This window comes from Equus caballus, chromosome 27 (assembly GCF_041296265.1).
Source record: "Equus caballus isolate H_3958 breed thoroughbred chromosome 27, TB-T2T, whole genome shotgun sequence".
NCBI classification, from domain to species: Eukaryota; Metazoa; Chordata; class Mammalia; order Perissodactyla; family Equidae; genus Equus; species Equus caballus.
In genome coordinates this window covers 55,478,445-55,502,116 of record NC_091710.1, presented here as the reverse complement: position 1 = coordinate 55,502,116, position 23,672 = coordinate 55,478,445, and the positions used below count along the sequence as shown (strand labels likewise).

The following is a 23,672-nucleotide window of genomic DNA, read 5'->3' as shown; positions in this document are numbered from 1 at the left end:
CAACACCTGTGCTTTATCTGTTACCATTCACTGACTCTAAAGATTTATTTTAAGTAAATCTATGTTTTTCTTCTATTGTCGAAATTTTATTAATACGAAAAAGATAATATATATTCCATGGGCATTTGAGAATGTGTTGCCCTCCATCTACTCCCACTTATTTGGTGACATAAGTTGAATTGTCCTGCTGCCATCTGCCCACTTCCCACCCTGGTCCGTGGGGTTTCCGTAGGGCTGCGCGCACCAGGGGTCCACAGGAGGAGTAGCACACCGAGATAAGGCCACCAGCTCTCCTCACGGAACTGCCTCGAGCGATCATTTCTGATATGAGGGTGCGGTCAGCTCAGGCCCACCGCCAAGGAGATTCACGCCTCCAATCTCTCTTCAGCCTGTGGGGTAGAAGCTTGTTCACACAACCCTCTCACTACCTGTAGCTCTCTCTACAATCTAGACCATCACGGCCCCCAGGAGCCCTGCACCCAGCCATCACTGAAACCACAGGTGACTTCGGAACATGGATTTGTTTTTTAAGAAGCAAAAAGTTTCCCTTTGGAAATAAATACTGGTGAATGCCTGAAAAGAATTTAGATTCTAGAGCACTCAACACACGTTTACGGAGGGATGAACTCAAGCTCAGACATCGCCAAGAAACTTAAAGGTACACTCAACAAACACAAAACTCAGGATAAAGTGAGTAAGTGGAGTGTTAGAGTGAACTTTACGGTACAGTTTTAAAACGTTTTCCAATATTCTTAGAACATATTTCAACGTTAATACCGTTATAGAAGAATTGTCTTAAACACTGAAGAATTTCCTTTGATCATAAAGCAATTATTTCTAATGTTTGCAAAATGATGTTGTTTTTACTCTTCTCCTTAAAGATGGCATTACTCATATCGGTTAATTAGGAGATGCTTTATGGTTCTGTGAAGATTTCCATTTTGGTCCTCTAGGTATCTGAGCACAGACTATGAGTGTATCAAAATGACTGATATCTCTTAACATCTAATCACATTTATTCATGAGCGTTAGACTTGCCTGGGAAGCCAATATGCCTTTTACTCTATGTAACTGTCACTGAGCAACTCCTGGTCTTGTTGAGACATTATTAAGTGGAACTGAGACATTATCAAGTGGAATTCATTCATTTGTGCACGCAGTCATTTAGTAAACACTGGCATAATATTTTATCTGTGCCAAGTACTCTTCAAAGCATTTTGCAATCTCAATACGTTTTTAAAAATTATATAGGTATAAATATATACACATAATATGAAATATGGATTCATTAAAAATCTTGGTGCATCTGCTCTAAGAAAGGCCTGAGCCAGTTGCTTCAAGTTCTCTGCCAGGTGTAGTAATTTTGCATAGCAATCTGAAAATTTCTGATTTTAACCTGCCTATAGGCAGCTTGTTATTTGGCCAGTCAGCAGCTTTTCCTTCCTACCATCTATTTTAATTAAGACTGGTATTACCACACTGTACAAGTCTCTTTGTATCTATTAAGCATCCAATTGTTGTATTCAATAATAACCTAAAAATATCTTCAGCAACTCAATTCAACATCTCAAAGCTCAACAAATAAAACGTCAGCTTTCATTTCCCTAGTATAAGAATATTTGATGTTACAAAAACAATTGCTATTTTTCAAATCATAAATGATCTTAGAGATATAACATTAGTTCTACCAAATGTTTTGAGTGAAGCTTAGATTTAGACACATGTAATTCCAGATAGTTATGCAATGAAAGAGTTGAGCTAAAGTAAATAGTGTTTTATGTCATTGTACCCATCTTCACTACAATATTCCTGAATATAGTGAAAACATTTCAGGTTATTACATAAAAATTATTTCTTTAGATTAACTTTTTATTTTTTTGAGGAAGTTTAGCCCTGAGCTAACATCCACAGTCATTCTTCCTGTTTTTGCTGAGGAAGAGTTGCCCTGAGCTAACATCTTTGTCCATCTTCCTCTACTTTATATGTGGGATGCCTGCCACAAAATGGCTTAATAAGTGGTGCATAGGTCTGTGCCCAGGAACCAAGCCCATGAACCCTGGGCCACCAAAGTGGAGTGCGTGAACTTAACCACTATGCCACTGGGCAGGCCCGTAAATTTTTTTCCTCAATATTTGTAGGTATACACTTTTCCACTTATACATTCAGGGAAAAAACCTTGCATTGTATTTTACTAGTTTAAAAATATGAAGAGTTAGGGTTGGGGGCCGGCCCCGAGGTGCAGAGGTTAAGTGCGCACGTTCCGCTTCTCGGCGCCTGGGGTTTGCCGGTTCAGATCCCAGGTGCGGAGATGGCACTGCTTGGCACGCCATGCTGTGGTAGGCGTCCCACGTATAAAGCAGAGGAAGATGGGCATGGATGTTAGCTCAGGACCAGGCTTCCTCAGCAAAAAAGAGGAGGACTGGCAGTAGTTAACTCAGGGCTAATCTTCCTCAAAAAAAAAAGTTGGGTTTATGTATTCACAATCTTAAATTTTCCTAAAACAAACCTCTAAATGTTGTTTTAATTCCTAAGAGATTTATGATGAATGTGACAGAGAATGAAGCTAAACATTTATTGGTTTGTATATTTACTCAGCATAAGTAAGCTTTCTTACCATAAAAAACTATTATCTTATGAAATTGCCAGAATCTTGTTTTTTATTTGTCCTGAAATTTTACTGTTCCTAGATAAGATTTCAAGTAAGATTAGAGAAACTAATGATCATTTCCCATCTTTAATCTTCATTGGTTTCCAAAACCATATTATTATTTATCACAATGGCACACACTCAATAGATGTTTGCAAACTAGTGCTTTAATATTTCAAATTAATTAATAAGTGAAAGTATCAAAAAACATATACACAGCGAGTTATGACATAGTTGTTTTTTATATGTTATTATCTTCTCAAGTTTGTGTAAATTATACCTTCAGTGACAGTAAGTATCCTCCTTGCCTAAGATCGGAACAATTTGACCTGGAATTGTACGCCACATTGTTCTGAATCTGTTGCCTTTCTTCTCCCCACTATATTATCTACCGTTCAAATCATAAACTATCTTAGAGATGTAACATTAGTTCTACCCAGTGGTGTGGGTGAAGCTTAGATTTAGACCCCCCCCCGCCCATGTAAGTCCAGATATTTATGGAATGAAAGATTTGAGCTAAAATAAATTAAGCTTTATGACATGGTACCCATCTTCATCACTATATTCTTGAATATAATGAAAGTATATCAGGAGTGATAAAATCATTTCTTTCCATTAACTTTTCTAAATATTTGTATGTATAGTTTTTCTTTCTACTTAGGAACTCAAAAGTTACAATAAAACTCTTGTGTGCATACTAGAATCTACATTTTAATCCATGTACAGTTACTTTTCCCATGTCCAAACCCCAGCTAACTTCAAGGCAAACAAGAAGACAAGTACATGTCTAAAGACTTTCCCTCGTGCAGGCGGGATGCACAGTGAGAGGACCATGTGCATCAAAAACATTGCCTAGAAGAATCACATGAGAAAAAAAGACTATGCAAATGGAGGACCATCAACATTGGGGATGAAAGAAAGTGACGTGCATCTCCTTTGTCAGAAATACGGAGACGTCTCCACAGCATAGTGATAACAGGACCAGAATATGCTCAGCATCGTCTACTTTCTCCTGAGCTCCCACCTTGAGAAAGCACCAATGACAAATGTGTGGAGGATGCCATGGAGCTGATGACCATACTCTGCAAGCCCCTTTGCTACTGTGGTCACAGAAATCGACAAAGAGGCACTGGGAGTCATTAGGGTGAGAACCTCAGCTCTCTGTCTCTTTGATATACCAGCACCATTGCGTGTGGAGTTTTTTGTTTGTTTAGCACTTTCTTACTTTCTAGCACTACAAGATACTCTGGGCTCATCTTGTATACCTCCTGCCACAGTCCTGGAAACAGCCATTTCTCCAAGAATCCATGGTTTCTCTTACTAGAGAATGGGATTAGAAACCAAGAAAAGGGTTCTAGGTGTGCTTATTGATACTGGTATTCCATCGCTTGTAGGACTTCTAACCTGATGGAACAAAATATGTGCATGTATACTAACCTGTGTATATACTCATACCTATAAATATTTCTACGTGTAACCATCTGTATCAATATTGAGCTAAACATGAGTTTGTAGTGATGATTACAACTCTAATCCATTACCACACGGATCATTCCCGTCACTGCCCTTTGCTTATCTGTAAACTCCTACTCCAACAGTGATAAACTTGGCTCTCTACATCCACCAACCATGTACTTAACTGTTCATTTCCACTATATATATATCCACCTGTATACACATTTAGACATACATTTCCAGTATTCATATAGGTGATATAGTGGCTTTAGAATTATTCACCTGTAACCCCATGGGAAACAACTTTGTCAACCAAATCACAGTGGCTGTGTACAGTTCTTTTTCCTTTTAGTCTTACAGACTCCACTCATTTCCCAGATTTCTTAGATCAGCACTTTATTACCTCACTCTGTTAAGTGAAGTCATTTCAAACATTTTGTAACATTTTTAGATTCTTTTGTCATGTTCAGCATTTCATTCTGGAATTCCCTGACTTCCTAAATTATTTTTTAAACATGTTGCATATGTTAAGGCTCACTCTTCTTCTGTAGAGTTTTATGTTGTATAGTTTTTGAGAAATGCTTAACATGTTGGATCATAATTACGCTATCACACAGAAATTTCCACCACCATAAAAAACTCCCCTCTGCCTCACCTAAGCCCCACTGCCTGTCTCATCAAACCATTGGTGACCACTGATCTATTTACCATCTCTATAGTTCTGCATTTTCCAGAATGTTCTGTAATGGAAATAATATAGCAAATTTATACAGCTGGCTTATTTCACTTATCAATATGTAGTTAAGATTCATCACTGTCTTTTCATGGATTGCTAATTCATTTATTTTTATTGCAGTATAATATTGCATTCTATAAATATAGGACACGTGGTTTATCCATTCACTTACTGAAGGACATCTCACTTGATTCCAGTTTGGGGCAAATATGAATAAAGCAAGCATACACATCTTTGTGCAGTTTTTTATGGACAAAGTTTTAAAATCAGTTAATTTAATATCTAAGGATTTGACTGCTGAATTTTATGGTAAGATAATGCTTAGTTTTGTAAGAAACTGGCAAACTAACCTCCAAAGTGGCTGTACCATTTTGCATTCTCACCAGCAATGAACGAGATTCTCTTGGTCCACATCTTCAAGAGCATGTGGTGTTGTCAGTGTTCTGGATTTTGGCCATTCTAATAAGAGTGCAGGAATATCCCATTGTTATAATTTGCATTTCCCTGATGGCATATGATGTGGAGCATCTTTTCATATGTTTATTTGCCATGCATATATCTCTTTCATGAGGTGTCTGTTAAGGTCTTTGGCCCATTTTTTAATTGGGTTGTTTGTTTTCTTTCTGCTAAGTTTAAATAGCTTCTTTCTATTTTGTATAACAGTCCATTATCAGATGAGTCTTCTGCAAATGTTTTCTCCCAGTGCCTGGCTTTTCTTCTCATTCTCTTGACATTGTCTTTCACAGAGCAGAAGTTTTTAATTTTAGTGAAGTCCAGCTGATCAATTTTTTCTTTCTTGGATCACGTGTTTGGTATTGCATCTAAAAAATCATCTCCATAGCCAAAGCCATCCAGGTTTTCTCCTATGTTATCTTCTAGGGGTTTTACACTTTTGGTTTGACATTTAAGTCTGTGATACACTTCGAGTAAATTTTTGTAAAGGGTATAAGGTATGTATCTAGATTCTTTTCTTTCAACATGTGGATGTCCAGTTCTTCCAGCACCATTTCTTGAAAAGACGATCTTTGCTCCATTGTCTTGCCTTTGCTTCTTTGTCAAAGATCAGTTGATTATGTTTACATGGGTCTATTTCTGGGTTCTCTATTCTGTTTCACTAATCTTTTTGTCTTTTCTTTCACCAATACCTCACTGTCTTGTTTACTGTAGCTTTATGGCAAGTTTTGAAGTCAGGTAGCATGGATCTATCAAATTTGTTCTTCTTCTTCAATATTGGGTTGCCTATTCTGAGTCTTTTGCTTCTCCATAAAAATCTTCCAATTAACTTGATAGCCACAAAATAACTTACTGGAATTTTGATTGAGATTGCACTGAATATATAGATGAAAATGGGAAGAACTGACATCTTGACAATATTGAGCCTTCCTATCCATGAACATGGAATATCTTTCCATTTACTTGGTTTTTCTTTTATTTCCTTCATCAGAGTTTTATAGTTTCCCTCGTATAAACCTTATATTCATTGTGTTAGATTTGTACCTAAACATTTCAAAGTTGGAGGTGGTAATATAAATGATAGTACATTTAAAACTTTGAATTCCACTTTTTTTTCCTAATATATAGAAAAGTGACTGGCTTCTGTATATTAACCTTGTATCTTGCAACTTTGCTATAATCACTTATTAGTTCCAGGAGGTTCTAGATGTTTTTGTAGAAGTTCCTTATCAAATTGAGGGTGTTTCCTATCTATCCCTAGTTTACATCTCTACCTTTTCAAAATACCTTTCAGATAGTTGTTTAAGGATAGTCAGTTTCTGGTTTCTATTTATAGATTTTATTTTTAAGATCATTTTAGTAATAATTGTAACAATATTATAACAAAATCCAAACATTTGAGGGTTTACTGTAGCCCAAATCCTGTACTATCTTTCAAAGATAATCTGTTAATTCCCAAAACAACCCTATGAGGCAATAGAGATAATAATGGCATCAGCTGCAAATATTTTTGAAGATTAAATGAGCTAACAAAAGACTGATATTCTGAGGAGTGTGTGGGATGCATCAAATACCCGGTAAATATTAGCTCTGATTAACGATGAACTGAGACCATTCTGTGGCCAATTTTGCTTTACATGATTGAAAGGTGAACAATCAGATTTAGAATTCTAATATGCTTGTAAGAGTGAGATTAACAGGCACTTTCAAATACAAGTACAAAGGCAGCAATGTTCAGTAGGATCTCTCCTGCTGCCATGTTCACCTTGCCCATTAATGAACTGTGGAGTCCAAAGCACAGTGCAAATGGCCTCAGATCTTTTGTGCATCAACAACGTCGGACATAACATGGTTTTACTCTAACAATTCTCACTTCTCTATTGCTTACTCGTGAGTATGTGTTATGGTTTTGTTCAGATCATAAATACATTTTCTATTTCTTAGTCCAAGTAAACAGTCTTTCCCAAAGGCTTAACCCCACAGAAGATACTAGAAGAGTCTTCTGAGGTTAAGAAGACAGGAAATTCCAAGAATCCACAGCCACAGACAGCATTTTGCATATCAGAAGGAAACACAATGCTTCCGTAGAAATAAATTGCTTAAAGTTTTCTAAACTATTTATAGAATGCAGGATAGGGACTGAAAATAAGTACTCTGAAATTGAAAACAGATAGGTTTGCACAGGCCAGACCAAATGAGCGGAACATGGTGAGACACACCATGGGAAGATGTCTGGGGCCACAACAGACAGCAGTCCTTCAACTGTACTGATAAAGAGAGAAGGCCAGGCGCGTGAAGACGTAAATCTGGGGACAGCTACTTTGATATAACTTATAAGCTTTAGATGGATAATTTTTTGATAAACTTTAGATGGATAACTTTTTGATATACATACAGGTAAAATAAACTATATATAATCCTAATTATAGAAGATATAAGTTCAGTCTTTCTTGATAACTTCTTTTTCTTTCATGAAGTCCAATTTAACACATTCTAGGTATTATATCTCTATGCAAGTCAGAAAACTCTCTCAAACTCCACTTCTACTAGAGTCAAAATTCTGGCATAGTCAGTAAAACTAGGTTAAAATAGAAGAATATTTCCTTTATTCTTCTCATTCTTCATCCAAATGTTATTTCTGTAGAGACTTTCAAAATCTGTCTACTGCAAATTATAGAGTATCAACCCAAGAGCAAGTCTTATTCACACAAGCACACACACTCCCATGGAGGCCCTCAAAGTGGGCCCTGACCAGCACTCTGACACATTTAATTTCTAAGACTTTCACAGGAGGGGATCTCAGGAGTTGACCTAGAAGATGAGCTCAAATTAGAGAAAGTGATGAGCAGCCGTTACCAAATAAATAAGGAAAATATCAGTTTCTGGAGTTTGAAATGAAGGGAGAATTCCTTACTCTGGATTTCTTGTGCCCCAGGGACAGCCTTAGAGACAGGACGGGTCTGGATCCTGAGAAATGACTCCCTCTAATGGAGAGAAAACAGTGTGAGGACTGAAGCAGAATCTGGTTTGAGTTAATTATGTCAAGAATCTAGGCAAGTTATTTTCCTCTCTCCTAAGGACGTCGTTTTTGCTTATTGCCATATTTAGTTCTCATGGCCTCTAGCAAACAACGTTAGGCCTTAGGCGAACAGGGTAGAGCTTGCTTCTGTGATTTTATGAAAGGGCTGGAAAATGAACATTGTGAGAATAGGGGAAGAGATGCGAAAATCAGAGGTATGCAGGTTTGAGTGCAACAGAGCAGAGAGCTTCTACTCATTTCAAATATCACATAGTCTATGATGTAACACAAGCTTACCAACTGTTCACTGTCCCACACTGAACTGAATAATAGGAGAGAAAGTATGAGACTTGCATTAAGAATAAGGAAAAATATCTTTAAAGTATGGGCTATTCAAATAGGAAAAAGGTTATCAAAAGAACTCATAAATGGCTTCTCAAGGGGTATTTTGTAATTAAAGAGTGTTTTATTTCTCTATTGTTTCCGTAAGTGACTCAGAGTTGTGTCACATGCGTGAGCATATACTATACAACATGGTTTATTTAACAACCTCGGGCAATAAAATGAAGGAGTCAGGAGTTTGAAAGCTCACCCCCATTTGCATAATTTGCCTTTGTCACAGCAAAATAAGTATGGATGTGCTGCTCTCCACAATCTCTGTAATCTCAATTTCCTGCAATGCCATTTCTTCCTATTTGATTTAACACCCTGTATTAACAATTTTTGACAAATACAAACACTTTTTTCATTATATGTGTTTGCATTTGGATACACTATTTAAATTATGCCACATTAGCATCTTATCCTGAATTATAAGCAATGCCATGAATACATCACTGTTCTTAAATTAAACAAAGCCATCTTGGTCTGTTCTTTAGTTTGCTCGTCAGCTAATCAAAAGTGAATACATGTAGCAGACAGCTTTATAAATTTGTTGTACTTATTCTCTGCAACTGGAAACAGACATGTAATTTATACATGCTTTTCTGACTTTCATTAGCAAAAAACCCTGTGAGAGACTAACTGGTTGGCATTCCATTCACCACTACCTCCATTTTTTAAAACTCAGTTCTCTGCTTCCCCTGCAAGAGGACCAGTGAAGGCTTCGTCCTGAATCCAGAGAGCAGATATTTCAGACAACCCTCCACCTGCATTTATAAACAGCTATTGCCATCGGTGGACAAAAATCTCTATTTTTTGAGTAGATTTAACAGATAACCCAGAATATGTTTGAACAGCATTCTTACTAATCAATACAAGTTTTTTGTATAAAAATGATCAGGCTGTAATCCATCATATAAATATGTAGTACAATAAATACATTGGTTTGCAATTATTATTCAAATTACTTTAGGGAAGGTTGGCATCAAGAAGGAGACTAAGACAGTAAGTAAGACCTATTGGGATTTCACTCAGTTACCAGAAAGGAAAAAGAAGCTAGTATCCCTGTCAGGAACCTACAAAAGGTATGTTTTACTATAAAAGATGGCATGAGGTAAAAAAAATAAATAAACCAAGTATTATTTCTCTGCTCAAAGATGATCCTTCTCTGGATTTCAGTTTCCGTAAATTGTAACCTGACCGGCCACTCATCCATACTCCTGCCTTCCTCCATCCTCCACGAAACTCCCACCCCACTCACACGCACCCCCGCGGGGAGCACAGCCTCCACCCTTCCAGTCCCTTCTCCCCTTATGTTCCTGCCACCACATCTGACTCAGGCCACTCCAGACCTGGGAAAGCTCAGCAGCCATGGAACGGCTTTCCCTCCAGCTCTCAGGACTTAAGTCTGTCGTAGCATACTACTTCCAAGTCAATTTTCCTAAAACACATTTATTCCAACTTAATCTCTTGTGAATCCATTAACAGTTCTTTCCAAAACTTTGCCATGAGATCACTGTCCGTGATATTCCTACAATTCTTACTTTCAACCGTTATCTACCACTGGCAATAGTCACCAAAGATAAACCATGCCCATTTGCATTTTACTCAATACCATCCTAATCTAAAAAAACGAAGGGACTATGCAGTTGGCCTATGAAACCGAGCATGAAAATTACCTGGGTGATTCGTGCCTGTATCCAAAACCCAGTGAATTACCTGAGCCACCGAAGCCTTCACTGAACTACACACATCTGCAGACAGAATTAATTATTCACTTCTGTGTGCTCCCATGAGGACTTTTTTGCACTCTTGTCCAAACTCAGTAGTCCATAAATTGTGTATGTTTCCTAATTTACTACATTAAAAAAAATTGAACAGTAGCTCCAAAATAAATATTATTTGATCAAATGTGCTATTTACCTGTAATCACACCATGTCCAAAAGCACATTTTGTGATATATTTATAATTGTTTTGAGAAAAATCTAACACCTATAGCTTTTGATAATCCGCTTCTAAGGGATCCTAGTTTTACAGTCCCAATCAGGTTCCTGATTCTAAGCAAATAGTAAGAAGAGACACATTTAGTGTTTGGAAAATTTTCTTTCAAATATTTAATACTTCTAAATGAGGAAAAGCTATCTCAAATTCATTTACTCATAGCAGAATTTCTCAGCCTGCGGGCTGCTTTTCCAGACGCACCTTCTGTGTTGCCTAATTCATATCGTATAAGCACACAGTGATGAATATGCATTGTTTTCTAATGAGCACAGGATGGCCCCACAGAGTAACACTCCCGTACTCCAAAGGCTGGTGTGCACTTAATATATTCCAAACTTTGGATTTTAGTCTCTTCCGAAAATAGCTTTAAAAATCCCTTCTGCTGAGTGCATCTTACCTTCTGCATGTGGGGGTGTCAGAGCTGAGCGCTCTGGTGCACACGGCATTTTGACGTGGAAGTTGGGACTGCTCTCGTAGAATACTCGCAGAGCGGGAAAGATTCCCACCTGGACCCCGCTGCCTCCATGGCCACTGGGGAAAGGGTCTTTGCCATAAATCAATCTGTGACCAGATGACATACATGTGTACTTTCCCCTCAGTTCAAGAAGTAACATTCCTCCGTGGTCTGCAGCAATGGGAGAACAGAGGAGAGAAAAATGAGAGAAGGCAAACCCGGGGAAGAACAGAGACACAGCAACAAGGAGGCGGCTTCGGCAGGAGAGTTCTTGACGCTGTGATGGAAGGACATGCTTTGTCTTTGAGGCTGGAGTCCCCTGGAGAGGAGAACTTTGTGGGGGTTTAGCGTTGTCATCGGACTTCTTTAGCCCTGTGGGGGAATTAAATAATTTAGGGGGCAATTCTCCTGCAGTTTCTGGTTTGGTGTTACCTTTTTAGGTGGGTTTTCCACAGGTTTCGTGCTCCTATTTTTCTAGTAAAGGCATTAAGATTCCTTTTTGGGGTATTCCGAGTTGGAACTGGAGCTTACGTGACTCTCTCTCCTTCAGCAAGTCGGGGTCACTTCAGGTCCTGCCTCCAAGTCTTTACTCGTCCAAGTGGATTTTTCAACAGCTTCACCTCCGTCTGGCCACCACGAAGCCCTAAATAGGGCGGGATATTTCATCCTCCCTGTCCACTCCATGCAGCCCTAATAAAGACCACTTTTTAGCTTCATGAAGTCTGTTCAGCTGAGGTATTTCAAAGGAACCCCTTTTAAAAGAAAACCATTTTGGGGTTAAAATCATATCTTGCATAACGAGAAAAATAAACAATAACTCTCCCTAAATTTTATTGCTATTGACTTTAAAATTCAGACATGTTTTTCTTTACTTTGTCATTCTTCGATTTGAATATGACACTATTTGGGTCTTCAAAGTTTTACTTTCTTTGCTGGCTGGGAGGTATATAAAGTGTGGCCGTAAAGTTTTTAAATACCATTAAAATATTAAATGTAGTTAAAATGTAAGGATCTTAGATTGGGCGACTTATAGAATAAGGAATAAAACATGAACTCAACTTCCTTTTCACGGGTGACAGATACTTCAATTCGTCAGCCGCGAGGAGAGGTTATTTTTTCCTTTGCAGCAGGCAGTCGGTTTGTAGCAGGTGTAGGTTATCACATGAAGAATGCTCCACACAAATATGTAAGCTAACGTTTTCCCAAATTTATTCTGAGCATCTAAGTGCCATTTATAGGTTGTTTCTACCATGCCAGGCCCGCTCCTTCACCTCTAATCTTTACTGTCGGTTACATGGGGTATTGATCAAATGGTGAAGGTCACTACAATCATGCAGATGCTTTAGCTGTGTCATTTAGCTCCCTCCTAAAGGTATCACATCTAGACATCAATTAGAAATTTATACATTGATTTCACACCCACTTCCATTATAATAACTCTGGAAAGTTGAAGAAAGAGGGGTACCTCTCTTGTGATGCACACCAGTTGAATTTACCTGAGGTGTCAATGAGCTATCCTGACAATGCATGGCCCTCATGTCTCACTCGCTGAAAAAATATTTTTTTAAAAAAGACACATTTTGGGGCCAGGGCAGTGGTGTAGAGGTTAAGTTTGTGTGCTCCGCTTCAGTGGCCTGGGATTCTCAGGTTTGGATCCTGGGTGCAGAGCTTACACACCACTTGCTCATCAAGCCATGCTGTAGCAGCATCCCACATACAAAATAGAGGACGATTGGCACAGATGTTAGCTCAGGGCCAATCTTCCTCACCAAAAAAAAGAAGGAAAAAAGGACACATTTTTAGACCGGAAGTCTCAACACCATATGTAGGAACTGATTCCTAAATCCATGTGTATCTGTAACAGAAACCCATAAAACAGCAACATTTATATTAAAAATATAAAAGAAGAGATCTGTTTCCAGTCATGGTGGACTGAGTAATTTGGATGAAATCTTCCGCTGAAAAAACTAGAAGGATTAGATAGATTGTGTTTTAAAAATCTGTTTGAAGATAACTCAGAAGGTAGTAAAGTCTTACCTGACCAACCTGAACGACAAGCTTGAATTCCAGAAAACCGAACCTGCAGCGAGGTTTCCCTTAGTCCTGAAAATGCCCACCTCTGGGAAAGGTGGCTAGAGCGCTGAGAAGTGGAGGCATCTGCCGTCATACTCAGGGGGCTAGGGCTGAAACACTGAGGTCAGGGGCCGCCGAGGGTTGGAGGGAGGGATGTTGACAAAATTCAAAACGCACCACCAATTCATAAACATCCTAGAGTTACACATGCACGCAGGAGACAAGGCTCTCAGGAGAACACCAGTCCCAGACAGACAGACTGACAAAGCTGGACCATCTACAAAACCCTTCACTGCTCTGGAGCCCATCAGAGAGCTGAGATTTCAAGACCAAATGCATGGAATTCCAGGCAGGGACGAGCGCTTTCGAACACACAGCGCACGAATTGCTCCACCTTTGTTGCAGGCTTCTCGCCCTCTCTTCACCCTCCCGCGTCCCTGAGGGGACTGTGTGGGAAGTTCTGTAATCCTGCTTCATGAATCTTCTGTACCTCAGGTCCTAGGAGCCATTGTGGGGGCTTTCCCAAGACAGTCTGTGAAGCTGTTTCCACTCTCCCATTGCCACACCACTTCTGAGCTTCCTGTTTCCCAGAACGCACCCTGAGAAGGACACTCTTCTGCCCTTGGTCCCTTCTGAGGTCTCCGCTGTTACCACCGGGACTCCGTCATTTAACCTCTGAGATCCCCTCCTCTGGTCTATTTACTTTGAGCACAGCACGGTCTAAGGCGGCGTTTCAGCTTTTCCTCTTTCCTTGTTCATGGCCAATTTTCAGGGGCCGGGCTTTTGACCTTCAAAAAACAGGACACTTGAAGATTAAAAAGACTGTTCAAGATGACTGTCTCGCCTAAGAATTTCAAGATCCTGTTTTTCAACTCAAAAGACGAGAAAGTGCTGTCTTCTGCAGTTCATTTGTAAAGTAGAGTTAATATCTTCTTCAAAGGGTTTTTATAATATTACCCTTTTACAAATATTAATAGAATAAATGAAATAATTTATGCAAAGCACTTAGCATATACATCTTGGCACCTAATAAGCACTAAATAAATTCCCTACAGTTGTTGATGTTTTGTTATTGTAATTAATATTAGATTTTTATTTTGTTACAGTTAGTAGAGCAAGATTAAGGATGACTTTTTGTTCATTATTTAGATAGAAAAAATAATGGCATAACTATATCAGACATTTAAAAATAGTTTTACAAGATAACCAAATATTAGTTTTTAAAAATTCTAATTAAAAGTAAAGACATAAAGTAACGATACATCACTGTGAACTCAAGCAAGAATAGACACTTTCTTTCTGCCTGTTTACCATAGCCATTTAGAAAGGTTCAGGAGAGTAAACAGTGGATACAGTGTTAAAGCAGAAGCTCGACTTAAATACAACACTTCAGACAACAGTCCAAAGGAGAAGTAACATTTTCTTCTTTTTACTTCGGGCAGGCCATTGCCTCTGCTCTAGCTCAATCCTTTTGAAGTATTTTATGGATCATAGCTTTAAAATTTTGTCATTATTTATAGTCCACTGTCATTCTGTTGTTTTTAAGTCTTGGAATTCTCAGAATGATTCTTTTAAGAGGACATGCTTCCTGAAAAATGGTGAAAAGCAGTATATAATATTACACTGTATGTCTTTGCTTTTTGCATTGCAAAATGAAAAATAGCAATTACCTTGGCCAATTCTTTGGAGAGACAATGCATGGAATTATAAATGAAATAAATATTGTAGTGTTAATGAAGACATACAGTTTGTTTGCTACATACTTTTAATAATGCACACATCAATAATTTTGGCCCGATTGTGGATGTATAAATATACCTATGTTTTATGTATCCATGTATGCAGGTACATTTAAATTTACAAGTGAGCTATTAAATTTATAAGTGAGTTATCAGTCTGATTATCTGTTAATATGAAAAATTAAAGTTTCAACATAACAGTCAAAATAGCCATTTGTTCCTTCTAAAGAAAAGAAAACAGTGCAAATTAATTCCTAGTATAAGTTTCTCTAATTACTTGTTTGCAGAAAAATAGAATTCATTTAAGATTCAAAAATAGCATTGATCACCTTATCCCTCACTTTGACTGCCTCTGTTAGAAAAAGAAAGAGGGGAGAATTAGACAAGCGTTTTACTACTGAAAATTTCTAGAATCCAGGCACATGTTGTGGGTTGACTTGTGTCCCCTAAAAAGATAGGCTGAAGCCCTAACCCTGGTGCTTGTGAATGCGACCTTATTTGGAAATGTGGTCTTTGCAGATGTCATCAAGTTAAAAAAAGTCATTCTGGAGATGAGTGGACCTGGAATCCAGTCACAGCTGTCTTTGTGAAAAAAGACGCAGAGACACACAGGGAAACCCTCAGGCAGGCAGAGATTGGAGTAATTAATGCAGCTGCAATTCAGGGAACACGGAGGATTGTCGGCAAGGACCGGAAAAGAGGAGGGAGGCAGGGAACAGACTCTCCCGCGGGGCCTCCACAAGGAACCAACGTTGGTTTGGGGTGTATAGCCTCCAGAACTGGAGAAAGTACATTCCTGTGGTTCTCAGCCACCCAGTTTGTGATAGTTTATTATGGCAGCCCTGGGAAACTAACACACACACTTAGAATCAGAGAGGCAGAATTCTTAGATTCACTAACCAAAGAGAACAGAGGTCAGCCTGGCTCCAGAAGCAACCCGGTTCAGAGACCACGATGATCCATCAGCGTGTTTGCATCTGTTAGGCTAAAATTTAACATGGGTTTTATTCACTTGTTGGGGTGAAGGCCAGTGACAGCTTCAAACCCAGCCTCCCGGCCAAGCAACATCAGGGAGAGAGCATCATCTCTGACAATTTGGTAGACAAGCCCAGGGAGAAGCCACTATTTTATCAGACATGTGAGGAATCCTGAACCAATCATTGAATACGGCCCTGGGGTGCTGCCTCCTTCACTGTGGCTTCAGGGACGAGTGGGGATCTCCCTCCTCTATTGATGGTACTAAAAGGGCTCAAGTGCTTCTGTTAAAACTGGTGGTGGCCCAAAAATGCAAAATTTCAAAACAATAACATTTTTTTGTTCTTTTGCTTTTTCTACTCCAATCTCCCCAGGAGATAGATGTATATTTTAGTTGTGAGTCCTTCTAGTTGTGGCACGTGGGACACCACCTCAATGTCCCCATGATCCGAACCAGTGAAACCCTGGGCCGCTGGAGCGAAGTGCGTGAACCTAACCATTCGGCCACGGGGCCAGCCCCTCAAAACAATAATTGAACATCAGGTCATGGGTCCTGTCTATGAGACTCTACGACGGCACAGAACTTTACCAAGGACATGAATCTATATTGTCGTGCTTGCTTCCCATGACAGTTTTGTAAAAGAGAAAAATTATTACAATCCCTGTTTTACAATAAAGTTGAGTCATAGGTTAAGAAGCTAACACAAGGATTCACAGCTATCGTAGTGGCAATTAGGACTTCTAACAACTATTTCAGTTTTATTCATACAATAACATGCTGACCTCTCAGTGTTCTGCATTTTCCCAAAGCCTGCTGCAACCTTTAAAAATGTAATCAACTTCACTGAATTATTTTCCTTATATAAAATTAATATATATATATGAGCAATTGTGAAGGAACTATGTGAAGTGTGTTCAATGTTATTATCATATATATTTATCTTGACTCTCGGCTTCAAAGTAAAATCTGAATATGCTATTACTGAATATGCTATTTCTTACATTACTTTCTATTGTCATTTCTCTGGGGGCTACACAATATTTTCCTTTGGCTTCTATTTACACACCTAACAAGTAGTAGTGTGTTCATGTATTCAGCATTCTACTGACAATTTCATTTTCATTGGTACTTTCCTGGTATTAGAGATTAGCAGTCTCCTTTTGCACATAGTTTAATATGAAGTGCACAGCGAAGCCTGGGACTTTTTCAACATTGAGCGGCTTCGTCATTAGGTGAGTCCCCACAGCATCCTTCATTTGCTTTGACTATGCAGCTGGCAGTTGGCTGATATTTTGTTCCTGCTGCCTTCATTACTGCTCCAGACCCACCACTCGTGGTCAGCACGGCGCAGGACTCAATGTAGGACTTCACGCTGCTTTCAAATATTGCAGATGCCTCTCAAAGAATATGTTTCCAGAAAGTTTTATTCATTCATTTATTTATTTTTTGAGGAAGATTAGCCCTGAGCTAACATCTGCAACCATTCCTCCTCTTTCTGTTGAGGAAGACTGGCCCTGAGCTAACAACTGTGCTCACTTTCCTCTATTTTATATGTGGGACACCTGCCACAACATGGTTTGATAAGCGGTGGGTAGGTCTGTGCCTGGGATCTGAACCGGCAAACCCTGGGCCGCTGAAACGGAGTGTGCAAACTTAACCTCTGTGCCACCAGGCTGGCCCCTAGAAAGTTTTATTTTTAATCCCACACATTTCCATCTTCAGTTATTAATATTTTTCTCATGGCTAAACCCAGATGATGCTAGAAGCTTGAATTTCTATTTGTAAGCCATTTTTAAAGCGATCTTGGAAATTCGACTAGGATATCCAAAGTTTCCTAAAACATCAGAAAACATATTGCAATATTTTTCATATATATATATATATATGAATCCTACCATACATTCAAAGAAAAATGAATGCCAATCCTTCTCCAACCATTGCAAAAAATGGAAGAAGAGGGGCCAGCCCCGTGGCACAGCAGTTAAGTTCACCTGTTCCACTTTGGTGGCCTGCGGTTGACTGGTTCAGATCCTGGGCATGGACCTATGCACTGCATGTCAAGCCATGCTGTGGCAGGTGTCCCATATATAAAGTAGAAGAAGATGGGCACGGATGTTAGCTCAGGGCCAGTCTTCCTTGGCAAAATGAGGAGGAATGGCAGCAGATGTTAACTCAGGGCTAATCTTCCTCAAAAAAAAAAAAAAAGGAAAAGAGGAGAGACTTCCAAACTCATTTTATGAGACCAATCCTCCTCTGATACAAAAAACAGACAAAGACACCACAAGAAAAGAAAACTACAGGCCAATATCTTTGATGAACATCGATGCAAAAGTCCTCAAATAAATGCTAGCAAACCTAATTCAAAATTAAAAGCATCATATACTATGACCAAGTGGCTTTTATCCCTAGGTTGCCAGGATGGTTTAACATGAAATCAATTAATGTGATGCACCACATCAGCAGAATGGAAGAAAAAGTCATATGATCATCTCAATAGATGCAGAAAAAGCATTTGATAAAATTCAACACCTTTCATGATAACTCTAAAGAATGTCAGAATAGAAGGTAATTACTTCAACATAATACAGGCCAGAGATGAGAAGCCTCCAGCTAAGACCACGTTCGACAATGAATATGGAATGAAAAACTGAAAGTTTTTCCACTCAGATCACGAAAAAGGCAGGTGTGTCCACTCTTGCCATTTCTGTTGAAAATACTACTGGTATGAGTATTGATTGCCAGAGCAATCAGGCAAGAAAGAGAAATAGAAAGCATCCAAATAGGAAAAGAAGTAAAATTGTCTCTGTTTACCGAGGACATGGTGTTATACACAGAAAATCCTAAAAACTCCACAGAACAACTATGAGGACTAATACGTCCAGTAAGGTTACAGTGTGCAACATGGACGGACCTTGAGGGCATTATGCCAAGCGAAATTTCTCAGGAGGAGAAAGCCAAATACCATGTGACTTCACTCATATTCAGAAGATAAACAAACACATAGATAAGGAGAACAGATTAGTGGTTACCAGAGGCGAAGAACAAAAGGAGAAAAAGGGGCACATATGTATGGTGACAGATAAAAGTAGACTATTAGGGGCTGGCCCAGTGGCAGAGTGGTTAAGTTCACATGCTCTGCTTTGGCGGCCCACGGTCCATGGGTTCAGATCTTGGGCGAAGACCTACACATCACTCATCAAGCCATGTTGTTGTGGCATCCCACATACAAAATGGAGGAAGATTGGCATAGATGTTAGCTCAGAGCCAATCTTCCTCATCAAAAAGAAAAAAAAATCTAGATTATTGGCAGTGAACACAATGCAGTGTATATAGAAACTCAAATATAATAATGTACACCTGAAATTTATACAATGTTATAAGACAGTATAACCTCAAAAATAACTAAAAAAATTATGCCTAAAGGAAGAATCCAGGCATAAAAGAGTAAAAAACAACCAAAACAAGTAAGTATACAAAAATCAGTTCCATTTCTGTATACTAACAAAATATCTGAAAGGAAAATTAAGAAAACAATCCATTTATAATAGGACCCAAAAGAATAAACTACTTAGGTATAAAGTTAACTAAGGAAATGAAAGACATGTACACTGAAATCCACAAGACATTGATGAAAAAAATTAAAGACAACACAAAAAAATAGAAAGATATCTTTCGTACATGGATTGGAGGATTTATTATTATTAAGAAGTCTGTACCCTAAGTGATCAACGCATTCAATACAATCCCTATCAAAATCCTGATGGCATTTCTTATAGAGATAGAAAAACATTCTAAAACTCATATGGAACCACAAAAGACCCTGAATAGCCAAAATGATCTTCAGAAAGAAGAATAAGCTGGAGGCGTCACACTGCCTGATTTCAAAGTGTATTACAAAGCTACAGTAATTAAATCTATATGATACTGGCATAGAGACAGGCATATAGACCCGATGAGACAGAATAAAGAACTCAGAAATAAGCCCATGAATGTATGCTCAACTGATCTTTGACAAAGGTGCCAAGAACACACTATGAGGAAAGGATAGTCTTTCAACAAATGTTGTTGGGAAACTGGATGTCCACACACAGAAGAATGAGTTTGTACTCTTTACCTACACCATACACAACAATCAACTCAGAATGGCTTGAAAATTTAAACGTAAGACCTGAAACTATAAAATTTCTGCAAGAAAACATGGGAAAAGTCTTACAATATTGGTCTTGGCAGTGATTTCATGGGTATGACATAAGCACAGGCAACAAAAGCAAAAATAGACAAGTGGGACTACAGCAGACTAAAAGGCTTCTTTCTGCACAGCAGGGGAAAAAACCCACATTGTGAAAAGCCAACCTATGGAATAGGAGAAAATATGTACAAACCATATATCTGATAAAGGGTCAATTTCCAAAATATGTAAAGACCTTCTGCAACTCAATAGCAAAAAACTCATAACCTGATTTAAAAATGGGCTGAAGACTAGAATCGGCATTTCTCCAAATAATACATACAAACAGCTAACAGATATATGAAAAGGTGCTCAATGTCACTAATCAGGGAAACGCATATCAAAACCACAGTGGGATATCAATTTACAACTGTTATGATGGTTATTACAAAAAAATGAAAAGGCAGTAAGTATTGGCCAGGATGTGGAGAAATTGGAATTCTTATGCATTGTTAGTGGGAATGCAAGATGGTGCAGTCACTATGAAAATAAATATGGAAATTCCTCAAAAAATTCAAAATAGAAATACTATATGGGGGCCGGCCCGGTGGCTCAGCAGTTAAGTTCGCATGGTCTGCTTCAGGGGCCTGGGGTTCACCCGTTCGGATCCCAGGTGTGGACACGGCACCACTGGGCAAGCCATGCTGTGGTAGGTGTCCCATGTATAAAGTAGAGGAAGATGGGCATGGATGTTAGCTCAGGGCCAGTCTTCCTCAGCAAAAAGAGGAGGATTGGCAGCAGTTAGCGCAGGGTCAATCTTCCTCAAAAAAAAAAAAACAAAAGAAAAGAAATACTATATGATTCAGTAATCCCATTTTGGGGTATTTATTCAAAAGAATCAAAATCAAGATCTCAAAGAAATATTCACACTCCCGTGTTCATGGCAGCAATATTTACAATAGCCAGGATATGGTAACAACCTAAATGTCCATCAACAGATAAATGAATAAGGAAATGTGATATACACATGCAATGGAATATTATTCAGTCTTTAAAAAGAAAAGATCCTTCAGTATGCAACCACATGGATGAAACTTGAGGGCATTATGCTAAGTGAAATATACCAGTCTGAGAGGAACAAATATTGCATCACTCCGTTTATATGAAATATCAAAAAAAAAAAAAATAGCCAGACTCACAGAAGCCAAGAGTAGAATTGTAATTGCCAGGGACCAAGAGGAAGAGGAAATAGTTGCTAATCAAGGGTATACATTTTTTGGATTTTTAAAATTTTAGTCATTTTATTGTCAAGTGATTCTTCTTTTCTTTTTTTTTTTAAAGATTGTCACCTGAGCTAACATCTGCTCCCAATCTTCTTCTCCTCAAAGCCCCCAGTACATTGTTGTATATTCTAGTTTAAGATCCTTCTGGTTCTGCTATGTGGGACACTGCCTTAGCATGGCCTTATGAGGGGTTCTAGCTCTATGCCCAGGATCTGAGCTGGCAAACCCCTGGGCCGCCAAAGCAGAGCACACCAAGGGTATACATTTTCAGTTATGCAAGATGAATAAATCTAGAGATACGATGCATGACATAGTGTCTACAGATAACAATACTGTATTGCACACTTAAAAATCTGTTAGGAGGGTAGATCTCATGTTGAGTATTCTTACCATGATAAAAAAACATTTAAAAATAACTTAAAAATTATAACATTTTATTTACATTCTTTATTGCATTCCAGAAAATATTTTCGTTGCCTATCAAAATGGAACGAGGCAAAGAAAAGACATTTAAGTGCCACTCTTAGGAGATGTTTTCCCCTCTGTTTTGTCCATCACTATAAATTGCTGGCAGGGCGTCAAAATCCCCACCAAGCTTCAAGGATATTTTTTAATGCGCCAGAGCAATAAAGCATTTACGGCTCCTGTGTCAAAGACTGCTCGCTTGAACAATGGAAATTTCGAAATGGCTGGATCGGATACTTGGAATCAGTGTCATGATACAAATTTTACAAGAGGAATGATAGATTGAGAGTCTAAACCATCAACACACAGCAAGTTTCCAAAAAAGGAAAAAAGAAAGAAAAATTGTTTCAACTCATTTTCCCAGCTACCCAAAAGGAAGTCCCAAAGATGCGTGAAAAATAAGCATGGCACAGAGGCAATGCTGCTAACAATAACAATGTGTTTTTATTTGAAAGGTTAATGTCAAGGTCCCAAGGAGAGAATTCCATTTTACGATGGACATAAAACTTCACTCACCTATTGGCGTTATTTTAGGATGTTCTGCAAGAGAACTCTATTCAGAGACCTTGATCTCCTGAGTTTATCAACATCTGATACTGAGTCCTCGTTCTTCCCCAGCCTCAGCTCCAAGGTTGTGCTTTCCAATTTCTCCTTCCCCACGTTGTAGCAGAACTTTCCTTGCACGTCCTCCCCAAGATACTGATGTCTAGGTCCTCTTTATTTCATGTGTGCCAGCATTTCTCCTTTTCCTTATTCTTGAAGAAATATGTCTCCTAAACTATCCACCTGACTCTTCCATCAACTCCCTTTAGACCCAAATCATTCCTGCTCTCAGTATTTACCGAGGTCTCTGAGGGGATCCCTGGTAGAGAGACTGTTCTTCACGGACCTTTGACAGACAAGCTATAAAATAAAACAAACAAACACAGAAGCCCATATGTCGCCTTCATTACTAATTGTGGCTGAGTTTCTTCTGTTAGAAAGATGGCGGAGCTAACACTGAAAACCAAGAGTATGCAGATTTATCACTACTTACAGCCGTGCTGGACCAGGGCAAGCTTCCTCCAAAAGGAGGAGAATCTGTCTGTAATTTACAGCTTTGGGTTGAGAAGAAAGCATGAGCTTTCTGTGGACAAGTCAGTTCCCAATGGAGGAAGGATGAAGCTGAGAAAGGACCAGCCTAATGAGACAGGGCCACCTGCAAAGCCCCTGGCCTAACAAGATAAAGCCCCTAACCAATCCGCAAGCTAGGAGAATCAGACAGAGGCCACCAAGACCCACATTCCACAGTTTTTGGACTATCCCAGGCTTAGGCATGTGCCCTAGCACCCAGGGGACCACTGAAGTTGACCCTAGCCCCATTAGTAAAAATCACACCCAGGGCTGGAGAGCTAGCATACTAATGACAAGTGCCTCCCGTGTAGTAGTATGCTATGTGACAGCTCAGGCGCAAGCACAACCCCACCTCTACACATGATGACAAGGCCCTCCTCCCCAGCTTTTGCCTAGTAAAAGCCCCACAATCCTGCTCCCTAATGAGCCGGGCACCTGCCCCTTTCGTTTTGCACCAGCTCCCTGTGCCTGTCCTGTGCACAAGCTAATAAAATTTTATTTTTCTACTCTCGTTTGTTGTCTCTTTTGATTTCTCTCCTGGAGGACAATAAGAACTCAATGTGTCCCTCAAAAAGCTAAGCTGTACCTGTTCAGTGATTTGTGCCGTAAGTATCCAGTTATCTCAGGCCATCTTCCAGAGGCCGGAGTAGAGGACAGAGAGAGGTCGGTGTATGCCTAAGGACACTCACACACACCGCTTGTTCTTTT

The 23,672-nt window shown here is 39.0% G+C and overlaps 1 long non-coding RNA gene across 2 annotated transcripts in view; it reads right to left on the bottom strand.

The window, feature by feature from the left end:
• LOC138920997 (uncharacterized) overlaps window positions 1-23,386 on the bottom strand; it is a 31,821-nt gene extending 8,435 nt beyond the window's left edge. The window contains exons 1-4 of one of the 2 annotated variants that reach the window (XR_011433118.1): window positions 22,368-23,386; window positions 13,185-14,008; window positions 11,679-11,899; window positions 11,091-11,318 (exon numbers count right to left, since the gene is read on the bottom strand). This is a non-coding gene — a long non-coding RNA (uncharacterized lncRNA). The remainder of the gene's footprint in view (window positions 1-11,090; window positions 11,319-11,678; window positions 11,900-13,184; window positions 14,009-22,367) is intronic. The other variant, XR_011433117.1, reaches the window with a different exon arrangement.
• Window positions 23,387-23,672: the final 286 nt, after the last annotated feature.